Source organism: Etheostoma spectabile, unplaced genomic scaffold (assembly GCF_008692095.1).
Source record: "Etheostoma spectabile isolate EspeVRDwgs_2016 unplaced genomic scaffold, UIUC_Espe_1.0 scaffold00018760, whole genome shotgun sequence".
In the NCBI taxonomy this organism is placed as follows: Eukaryota; Metazoa; Chordata; class Actinopteri; order Perciformes; family Percidae; genus Etheostoma; species Etheostoma spectabile.
The window spans coordinates 88,427-98,352 of NW_022604444.1; the positions used below are offsets into that span (position 1 = coordinate 88,427).

Consider the following 9,926-nt stretch of genomic DNA (forward strand, 5'->3'; position numbering starts at 1 on the left):
GACGTCACGGACCTGCGAGCCTACCTCGGGCTGCTGCTCCTCGCGGGCGTGTACCGGTCCCGCAACGAGGCCTTGGAGAGCCTGTGGCACGAGAGCGGCAGGGCCATTTTCCGTGCCACGATGCCAATCAAGCAGTTCCACGCATACTCTAGACTGTTGCGATTCGACGACCGTGAGTCAAGAGCTGTCCGCCAAGCCTTGGACAAACTGGCGGCCGTACGAGAGGTGTGTGACGGTGGACGAGCAGCTGGTGCCCTTTAGAGGTGTTGTATTTGTTGCTTTGTTGTTGTTTTCGGGTTTTTTTGTACCATTGCCGTACAATTGTCTTAGTGTGTGTGTGTGTGTGTGTGTGTGTGTGTGTGTGTGTGTGTGAGTTAAATTTTTTCTTCCATCTCTTTCCATCATGTTCCATCTTCTTGTTTGGACACGCCACTTTCACACACCCGAGAGGAATCTGGTCGCCCGCGTGGTGCTGGACGTGACCTAGGGCCTGCGTAACGTGACGTGCGACAACTTTTTCACCTCCTACGTGCTGGTCCAGCGGCTGCTGGTCCAGCGGCTGCTCGTTGAGCGGCGCCTCACCGCGGTGGGCACGATGGGCAAAAACAAGCCTGAGCTGCCGGGGGCGTTGCTCGCCACAAAGGGCCGTGCGGTCTTCTCGTCCAAGTTTGCCTTCACGCCCGTCCCCACTCTGGTGTCCTACGTGCCCAAGAGGCACAGGAACGTGGTGCTGCTGAGCACGCTGCACACGGGGATGCGCGCGTTGGCGCCGGCAGGCAAGCCAAACCTGACATCATCCTCCACTACAACCACACCAAGAGAGGCGTGGACAACCTGGACAAGCTCGTGGACACATACAGCTGTCGCAGGAAGATGGTGCGCTGGACCCTCGCCGTGTTCCACAACATCCTCGACGTGTCCGCCTACAACGCCTTTGTGCTGTGGCGAGAGCTCAGGCCCGAGTGGATGCGCGGCAAGCTCAACAAGAGGAGGGTGTTCCTCGAGCAGTTGGGAAGGGCGTTTGTGAATCCGCTCATCGAGAGACGGCGGCGTCTGCCTCGCACGGAGGCGTCCGCCGCACTTGTCAAAGCCGTCATCAAACCGAGGAGGTCCTGTGGTGGTGGCGGCTGTAGTGGCGGCAGCGGCGGCGGCACAGTCACAAGGGGCCTAGAGGAGGACGGGGATTCTGAACCGGACACACCGAGGGTGCAAAGCAAAAGGAAGCAGTGTCAGCTCTGTCCAGAGGGAAAGGACTGCAAATCACACATTGTGTGCGGTGGCTGCAAGAGATACATCTGCGGGAGCTTTACGCGGGCCTACTACTGTGCAGACTGTGTTTGTCCTTAGCCTCTTGGCCCGCGTGGACAAAGCCCCGAACAAACCTTGAACCTTTTGGATAAACACACACACACACACACACACACACCCTGGGTCCCAGGTACCCGCATGGCGAGGCTTAGGCATCAAGGGTAGGAGAAAGATGACATTGAAGGATGAGGGCGCCACGGCATTGGTGGAACTTACGTATAATGGCATGATAAATAAGACAGGGGGTCTCCGAGACCCGAAGGATGAGGCCACGATGGCATTTGACATGGAATGAAAGCGGAGTCTGGGGAGCCCGAAGCGGAACAGCAGGCTGGTACAAAAGGTCCCAGAAGCTAAACATGTCCCTGTGACACAAAGGCCAATACAAGGGTTAAATGACACAACAATGTCTGAAAGTGTTCAGGCATGCCAAAGTGTACAACTCATCATGGCAGCAAGCAGAATGTGCAACTCTACGCCTGAACAGGGACTTGAACCCTGGACCCTCAGATTAAAAGTCTGATGCTCTACCGACTGAGCTACCCAGGCTTCTAAACTGAGTGCCTATGGAAAAAAAAATCTCCTGAACTACAGATTGAAGTGCAATTAAGTGAAGACCATTAAGCTGTTGCCATGATCACGGTCTTCTGGACAGCAGGAGGGTAGACCATAATTTACACAATGCCTGAGAACACCAATTGTTATTGCACAAACTGGTTGAAAATTGGCTAAATTGGCCATAAAACGGTTAAAAAGCTCAAAGTCACAACTCATCAGGGCCACTAGCAGACTGTGAACATCTTGCAAACCTGCATTACAGATGACGATAGCGAGCACTTCATACATATCCCACAGTCAAGCTGTTGCTTTACCAGGGACTTGAGCTGTGGTATTCTTTTTCGCTCAAAACGTTGATAACCTAATGCAATTTTATGGCTACAGACAAATAAACTTTACTGCTAGTGGGTACAATAAAACAACTCTCCCTCTGGTTCCGCTTCTATTCTCTTAGTGTCCTCATGCGGAAGCACTATACGTAAATCAAGCAAAAGCCCTCGTGACAGGAAAAATCCACCAGATGACTTGCCATCCAAGCAGGGAGATCAGCACAAAGATTTGGATGCTAGCAAGATGGATGTAGGTTGCCCATTGTTCATTTAGACGTACCACCAACATTGAAAACAGAGGTCTGTGGAAAAAACAATCTCCTGAACTACAAATTGAGGTGCAAGTAAATGAAGAAGATTAAGCTGTTGCCATGGAAAGACAAATCCACCAGATGACTTGCCATCAAAGCATAGAGATCAGTACTTTATACATATCCCACAATAAAGCTGTCGCCTTACCAAGGACTTGAGTTGTGGTATTCGTTTTTACTCAAAACATTGATAATCTAATTCAAACAACACAGCTTTAGACAAGTAAACTTTACTGCTGTTTGGGTGCAAAAAAATAACTCTCCCTCTTGTTCCGTTTCTATACTCTTAGCCCTCGTGACAGGAAAAAGGCACCAGATGACCTTCTATCCAAGCAGGGAGATGACTACAGAGATTTGGGTGCTAGCAAGATGGATGTAGGTTGCCCATTGTTCATTTAGACTTACCAGCCACATTGTTTTGATAAAAAACCTGATTGAAAACAGGCACAATTGTTTTTAAAGAATTATGCATGGAACACAAATTATATGGCAGTGTCTGAAGTGTTTAGGCATGTCAAATGGACAACTCATCTAGCAGAACGTGCAACTCTACACCTGAACAAGGACTTGAACCCTGGACCCTCAGATTAAAAGTCTGATGCTCTACCACTGAGCTACCCAGGCTTCCAAAGCAAGGGGCTGTGGAAAAAGCAATCTCCTGAACTAAAATTAAAGTGCAAGTAAATGAAGACCATTAAGCTGTTGCCATGATCACAGTCTTCTGGACAGCAGGAGGGTAGACAACAATTTGCACATTGCCTGAGAACACCAATTGTTATTGCACAAACTGGTTGAAATTGACCAAAACGGTTAAAAAGCTCAAAGTCACAACTCATTATGGCCACTAGCAGATTGTGAACATCCTGCAAACCTGCATGACAGATGATGATAGCGAGCACTTCATACATATCCCAGAATCAAGCTGTTGCCTTACCAGGGACTTGAGCTGTGGTATTCTTTTTCGCTGAAAACGTTGATAGCCATAATGCAATTTGTGGACAAATAAACTTTATTGCTGGTGAGTACAATAAAACAACTCTCCCTCTTGATGGAAAAAATCCACCAGATGACTTGCCATCCAAGCAGCGAGATCAGCACAGAGATTTGGGTGCTAACAAGATGGATGCAGGTTGGCCAATGTTCATTTAGAGATACCACCCGCATTGTTATGATGCAAACCTGCATGAAAAACAGCCACATTTCTTTTTAAAGACTTGTGCATGTTACTTAAATGATACAGTGTCTGAAAGTGTTAAGGATTGCCAAAGTGTACAATTTATCATGGCAGCCAGCAAAATGTGCAACTGTACGCCTGAACAGGGACTTGAACCCTGGACCCTCAGATTAAAAGTCTGATGCTCTACCGACTGAACTACCCAAAAAAGAAGTGCCGTTATTGCTTCCTAAACCCAACCGTCCCATTGTTGTCCCGCGTGTCATGGTTAACACAAATATGCCCGTTTCGTACAAGGGCTAATCCCGAATATTAGTAAAGGAAAGTTGCATTAGCCGGGAATCGGACCCGGGTCTCCCCGCCCCCACTCAGGAATTCTTCAGCTAAAACGCCCTAAACTGACTCCCATTCATTTCCTATGGTACTGCTAAACCACTACGGATGTAATATATCCTCGGCCACTAGTCAGAGCACTGGAGGCGTTTGGCGCCCTGGAGCAGTTCAGCGAGTGAAGCTTCCGGCCCCTCTCAGTGCTCGTGTGGACAGCGGATTTACAGCACACATCGATTGAGCTCCGCTGAACATTATACTAAAAGCTAAGTTATTTAAATGATTATGAATGAAAAGATGTTAAATGACCAAACGTGTAATTAAATGTTATGTTGTCCCTGTCTGACGTTTTCTATTTTAACGGTACATGAATGCTATAAAGTTAGTCACTGTTCATGTTAACACCACTTTCGGATGGATAACATGTTAACTACAGTTAATGTAACGCTAACCTTAAACCGTGGTTTGATTCATGTGGTTCTTTATTGTCTATTTATGTTCGTGGTGAGTAGAAATTGGCATTATATTAAGTCGAAAGCATTACTGTGTGACTTAAGGTTAACGCAGGACAGGCATGAACTCTGGCACTCTCTGACCAAGGGGAGTAAGACTACCAGTGTGCCAGTTGTTACCATGTCTGCTGCAGTTGTTCATCCACCACCACCACCACCTGTGCAGACCCAGGCTACGCCTCTAACTCCAGACTCTATTGAGAAAATAGTTAGAAACATAATGGACAAACAGCAGCAGCAACAACAACAGCCAGCAAAAAAAAAAATCCCGGACAAAAACATGTCTTTCCTGTGGCCAGCCAAAGTCGCGGTATGAGAATGATGGTTCTTCCGTCCACTTCTTTTACCAGCAAGGACCTGTCAGGTATTTCTACTGCTCCACTAAGGTTTTTAAAGCCTACAGTGCTGAAGGTCTGACAAACCCAAAAATGCCCTTTAATGACTTTGCGCAGACAGAGTTCTTTCAGCAGGAACTGGATGCCACAAGGAAAAGGGTGGAGGACAGAGGACAGCAAAAGAGGAAAAGGACCCCCACACAGGAGCCCCAGCTCACAGGTCGCAAGTGTCGGTTTTACAGAATGGAACTGAAGCAGGGCCCAAACAGTCCTCACATTCACACCGGATTCCCTGGAGTAGCAGGGATGTACATTTACTGCCCTGCTAAAGTCTTTTCTATTTACAAAGACCAGGGCATGGAGAAGGAGATGTCCTGGAAAGAGTTTCAGGAGTCTGCTTTTTATGAGTCAGAAAAACAGAGGTGGGAGGGGGAAAATGGAAAATGATGGGCAATGAGGGAGGGTGTTAAGTGTGTATCTACTGTATATTTTGCCCATTTCTTATTTATTTTACATATTATTTGGTTTTATGTTTTATGTGTGAACTTGCACTATTGGATTTGGTGTGTTAAAACTGTCATTGTTGTATTTAGTAAACAAGACATTACATTGACCCATGTTTACGTGTCTCATTAATAAGTGTATGACTTTAAGAGAACAGTAAGATTTCTATAATTGAATGCAAAGGTTTTAAGAAATTGTAATGTTACACATACTAAGAAAAATATCATATAAGTGGTTAATAGCCATGAGTAAGTCAAGTGCAACCATGTTATTATATGTTTTTAGTTTTGTTCTGCTTTAGTATTTTTTGTAATCATACCCTACCTTAAAATGAATAATTTAAGGTATTTACTTGACTTAAGATAAAAAAATTATAATAAATACTTATTTATCTTTAATACTGCATCACAGACATAGCCCCAACTGGGATTCGAACCTGCGTCCAGATAATAATTATTAAATATACAGGAAAAAAAACTCGGCCGGTTCAGCACCTCGGACAGCACTAATAATGCTGCAACTTCATTGGCTGTCAGCGAATGCCACCTATACGCGACAGGCCCCCCGCTGGCAGGCGAGAATTCTACCACTGAACCACCAATGCTTGACGCGGTATACATTCCCCCACTGAAAAAAGTCAGTCTGCATGGCCACAGTACGGTTTCACAATTGTCAGCATAAAGGTAATTTAATCCATCTTCCATCAAACACGGATGACAGTCTCTTGGGCTGCCTATTGCACCAACAACCAAAACGGAGCTAACATGCATGACTGAAATCTAGAAGTTAACATCACCAGAAATTTGCTGTTTGCCTTCACACAAACATGCCCCTGCGTGCAAGGGCTAATTCAGAATAGTACTAAGGGAAACCTGCATTGGCCGGGAATCGGACCCGGGTCTCCCGCGTGGCAGGCGAGAATTCTACCACTGAACCACTAATGCTTGACGCACATTAAACTGCACCACTGAAAAAAATCAGTCTGCATGGCCACATTATGTTTTCACAAGTGTCAGCAAAAAGGTAATTTTATCCGTCTTCAAGCAACCCCGGATCCCAGTCTCTTGGGCTGCCTAGTGCACCAACAAACAAAATGGAGCTAACATGCATGACTGAAATCAAGTGGTTAACATGACCAGAAATAAGTTGTTTGCCTTCACACAAACATGCCCCTTTTGTGCAGGGGTTAATTCCAAATAGTAGTAAAGGAAAAGTTCATTGGCTGGGAATCAGACCCAGGTCGCCCACACGGCAGACAAGAATTCTACCACTGAACCACCAATGCTTGATTGGGTCAAAATTGCACCAGTGAAAACAATCAGTCCGCATGGCCACATTATGTTTTCACAAAAGTCAGCAAAAAAATCTAATTACAAAAAGAAGTAAAGGAAAACTGCATTGGCCAAGAACCGGACCCCGGTCTCAAGACTACGGGGTTGAGAGGGCACAAGTCTCCAGGAAAGGGAAGAAGTTGAGTTAGTAACATGCATTAATGGGATGAGATTGCATACAGATGGAGAGAAGGAGGAGAGAGGTGCTTAGTGCTCAAATCAAAATCAAAAAGAAGCAGAAACAGATAGTGGCAATACAGTCAGATATTTTAATAAGTGGCAGAAACAATATGATTATATTATTAGAGTCTACTTGAAGCTTTTTATATTTGTCTCTCTCTCTCACTCACAGACCTACACACACACACACACAGTGTACTACCACGTTGTTCTGCATCCATCTCCTCCCAGCCCTTGACATTTAGCAGCCCCACTCCCAACACACACACACACACACACGCACACAAGCCACAAGGTCTACTTACTAATGCATATACACATCAACTTTATTTTGGATTAATGCATATACACAACTTTATTTTGGATTAATGCAAATACACATCAACTTTCTTTTTAGAATTTGAACATGCATTATCACCAGACTTTAGTTTGATCTGAGGAACAGGAGGTCAGCACAGGCCATGATCGTAGGATGCAGGCACATTTTAGTCTGGTAAATTACAAGGATTTTTACACTGGGATAGAACTCCTAATCTTGCGATTGACAGCATATCCACCCCAATACAGCCACCTGATACTGTGCAGAACTCAGGGATTCCCACTCTCTAAAACATCACCACCCAACATGGGGCTCGAACCCACGACCCTGAGATTAAGAGTCTGATGCTCTACCGACTGAGCTAGCCAGGCACTTCTCAAGTTTTAAGTTGCGGTCCAAAAGTTTTACTTAAAACCTCTGAAATGTTACAGTTCTAGAATGTTACTTGGCAGTTCTAGAATGTTAGGTTTAAGTTCTAGAATGTTAAGCTGCCATTCTACAATGTTAGCTTTAAATTATAAAATGTTAAGCTGCAGTTCTAGAATGTTATGATGAAGTACTAGAATGTAAGGATGCAGTTCTAGAAAGTTAAGCTTTCATTCTAGAAATTTGAGCTGCAATTCAAGAACAATAGGTTGAAGTTTTAGAATTTTAAAAGTTCCGTTCCAAAAGGTTGCTCATAGTCCTAAAATGTTACATTGTAGTTCGAGAATGGTAAGTTGCAGATCTAGAATGTTAGGTTTAAGTTTTAGAATATTTAACTGCAGTTCTGGAATGTTCAATTGCAGTTCTAGAACAATAAGATGTAGTTTTTGAATATTAAGAGTTATGGTCCTAAAATGTTACTTACAGTTCTACAATGTTATTTGTAGTTCTAGAATGTTAGGTTTAATTTCTAGAATGTTAAGTTGTCGATCTAGAATGTTAGGTCAAACTTCAAGAATGTTAACCTGCAGTTCTGGAATGTTAGGTTGCAGTTCTGGAACAATAGTTTGAAGTTGTAGAATTTTAAGAGTTGTGGTCCTAAACTGTTAATTACAGTTTTAAAATGTTACATTGTAGTTCTAGAATGTTAAGTTGCAGTTCTAGAACAATAGGTTGAAGTTTTAGAATTTGAACATGCATTGTCACCAGACTTTAGTTTGATCTGAGGAACAGGAGGTCAGCACAGGCCATGATTGTAGAATACAGACACTTTTTAGTCTGGTAAATAACAGGGATTGCTAATCTTGTGATTGACAGACGATCTGCCCCAATACAGCCACATTATACGGTGCAGAACTCAAGCAATCCCACTCTCTAAAACACCAACGCCCAACGTAGGGCTCAAACCCACGACCCTAAGATTAAGAGTCTCATGCTCTACCGACTGAGCTAGCCAGGCATTTCTCAGGTTTTAAGCTGCGGTCCAAAATTTTACTTAAAGGTTTTGAAATGTTACAGTTCTAGAATGTTACTTGGCAGTTCTAGAATGTTAGGTTGAAGTTCTAGAATGTTAAGCTGCCATTCTACAATTTTAGCTTTAAATTCTAGAATGTTAGGTTGAAGTTCAAGAATGTAAAGATGCAGTTCTAGAAAGTTAAGCTTTCATTCTGGAAATCTGAGTTGCAATTCAAGAACAATAGGTTGAAGTTTTAGAATTTTTAAAAGTTCCGTTCCCAAAAGGTTGCTCATAGTCCTAAAAGGTTACATTGTAGTTCTAGAATGTTAGGTTGAAGTTCTAGAATGTTAAGCTGCCATTCTACAATGTTAGCTTTAAATTCTAGAATATTTAACTGCAGTTCTGGAATGTTCAATTGCAGTTCTAGAACAATAAGATGTAGTTTTTGAATATTAAGAGTTATGGTCCTAAAATGTTACTTACAGTTCTACAATGTTATTTGTAGTTCTAGAATGTTAAGAGTTGCGGTCCAAAACTGTTAATTACAGTTCTAAAATGTTACATTGTAGTTCTAGAATGTTGAGTTGCAGTTCTAGAACAATAGGTTGAAGTTTTAGAATTTGAACATGCATTGTCACCAGACTTTAGTTTGATCTGAGGAACAGGAGGTCAGCACAGGCCAAGATTGTAGAATACAGACACTTTTTAGTCTGGTAAATAACAGGGATTGCTAATCTTGTGATTGACAGACGATCTGCCCCAATACAGCCACATTATACGGTGCAGAACTCAAGCAATCCCACTCTCTAAAACACCAACGCCCAACGTGGGGCTCGAACCCACGACCCTAAGATTAAGAGTCTCATGCTCTACCGACTGAGCTAGCCAGGCATTTCTCAAGCTTTGAGCTGCGGTCCAAAAATTTTACTTAAAGGTTTTGAAATGTTACAGTTCTAGAATGTTAGGTTGAAGTTCTAGAATGTTAAGCTACCATTCTACAATTTTAGCTTTAAATTCTAGAATGTTAAGCTGCAGTTCTAGAATTTTAGGTTGAAGTTCAAGAATGTAAAGATGCAGTTCTAGAAAGTTAAGCTTTCAGTCTGGAAATCTGAGTTGCAATTCAAGAACAATAGGTTGAAGTTTTAGAATTTTTAAAAGTTCCGTTCCTAAAAGGTTGCTCATAGTCCTAAAAGGTTACATTGTAGTTCTAGAATGTTAGGTTGAAGTTCTAGAATGTTAAGCTGCCATTCTACAATGTTAGCTTTAAATTCTAGAATATTTAACTGCAGTTCTGGAATGTTCAATTGCAGTTCTAGAACAATAAGATGTAGTTTTTGAATATTAAGAGTTATGG

At 43.1% G+C, this 9,926-nt stretch overlaps 3 non-coding genes across 3 annotated transcripts; all 3 read right to left on the bottom strand.

Moving 5' to 3' along the window:
- Positions 1–1,784: 1,784 nt before the first annotated feature.
- Positions 1,785–1,857, bottom strand: trnak-uuu (transfer RNA lysine (anticodon UUU)). The gene has a single exon. It is a non-coding gene; the product is annotated as a tRNA-Lys (tRNA).
- A 4,377-nt stretch (positions 1,858–6,234) lies between these two features.
- Positions 6,235–6,305, bottom strand: trnag-gcc (transfer RNA glycine (anticodon GCC)). Its single transcript has one exon. It is a non-coding gene; the product is annotated as a tRNA-Gly (tRNA).
- A 3,085-nt stretch (positions 6,306–9,390) lies between these two features.
- On the bottom strand, positions 9,391–9,463 carry trnak-cuu (transfer RNA lysine (anticodon CUU)). The gene has a single exon. It is a non-coding gene; the product is annotated as a tRNA-Lys (tRNA).
- Positions 9,464–9,926: the final 463 nt, after the last annotated feature.